Consider the following 1,679-nt stretch of genomic DNA (forward strand, 5'->3'; position numbering starts at 1 on the left):
TGTGTTTAGTGTCACAACCCTGGACTCCACTCTCCAGAGACGGTAACTGAATAAATCTGCAATGGAAATCCTAAGAGAGGGTTTAAGTCTAGTGACATCTAGTAACATCTAATTATGGTTGGGGACCTGATAGGCAGGCTTCATGCTACTATTTAGTGAGTGTAGCTAGTGGCATTTTAGCTGCAGAATTGCCAGATTTCTGTGTTTTAATGGAAGGCCCTTGGAAACAGAACAACCAAAGGTGAGGAATGGCTTCGTGAAGAAAATGCTCATACCACAAAATTCAAGCTTTGAGGACGCCTGATGCCTGGCCCACAACATCACGGATGTTGTCATCCCTTAGGAGATCACCCAAGGCTGGCTATGTGGTACTCTGAGCATAATAGAGCAATGGGGCTCTGTGCCCCATGCAAAAGAGAGAGCCTGGAGGAGTGGAAGCCTGAGAAACCAGGAGAGCAGGGGTCTGGCTGCCCACTGCAGTAGTCCTGTGGACAACTTCAGAACCATCATACAGCTGGGACAGACAAGCAGGGAAACAGGGAAGGGCCTGGCTTATATACTATTATATACTATTAACACTGGTAAAGTAAGACACACTAGCATCAGGAAAGATCACGGCTGTCCTCGGGCAGGAGGATGGCTGTGCTCTCTAGTTGCCTCTGTGATGGGGCCTTATTTTGTATTTGCTGATTCTTATGGGGTCTCTGGTGACTTGTACGATTCTGAGCCACCCTTTCCATGTCCCTTTCTCCTTTCCCTTCTCCTCCTCCTTCTTCCTTTTTATCTTCTTTGTCTTCATCCTCTTCCTCCTTCTTCCTTTTATTTATTCATTTATTTATTTATTTATTTATTTTGGTTTTTCGAGACAGGGTTTCTCTGTAGTTTTGAAACCTGTCCTGGAACTAGCTCTTGTAGACCAGGCTGGTCTCGAACTCACAGAGATCCACCTGCCTCTGCCTCCCAAGTGCTAGGATTAAAGGTGTGCGCCACCACCAACTGGCTTTCTCCCTTCCTTCCTTCCTTCCTTCCTTCCTTCCTTCCTTCCTTCCTTCCTTCCTTCCTTCCTTCCCTTCTTCTTCTTCTTCTTCTTCTTCTTCTTCTTCTTCTTCTTCTTCTTCTTCTTCTTCTTCTTCTTCTTCTTCTTTCTTTCTTTCTTTCTTTTCTTCTTTTTTTTTTTTATTTTTGCTAAAGCTTCTTTTTAAAAATAACTTTTATGGTTTTAAATTTCTATACATTATGGACTAAATGTTTGTGTCCCCATTGTAAGGCAGGCTCCTTTGGGACCTCTGCAAAGTGATTAGGTCATAAGGGAGCAGCAAATGGGACCATGCCCTTGTAGGAGGCATGGGAGTGAAAACATATAATCCCAGCACTTGGCAGGGTAGGGATGGTAGTGAATTTGAGGCCAATTTGGGTTCCGTAGGAAGACCTATATCAACAAAGCAAAGCAAAGTAATATTAAAAAGGCCCCAGAGGCCTGACTTCTTTTCCTTGCTGTGAGGACAAGGCACAAAGATTTATGGTTCTGGGATGGTTCTTCCCTAGCTCCAGAATCAGCTATCCTGATCCTGGGCTTGTGAAACATCTAAAACTATAAGAAATGTATTTAACTTGATAGAAACTGATGAAATGGACTAGATAAACAATGCAACACAATAAAATACCAATGCCAACTGTAT

This window comes from Chionomys nivalis, chromosome 2 (assembly GCF_950005125.1).
Source record: "Chionomys nivalis chromosome 2, mChiNiv1.1, whole genome shotgun sequence".
Lineage (NCBI taxonomy): Eukaryota > Metazoa > Chordata > Mammalia > Rodentia > Cricetidae > Chionomys > Chionomys nivalis.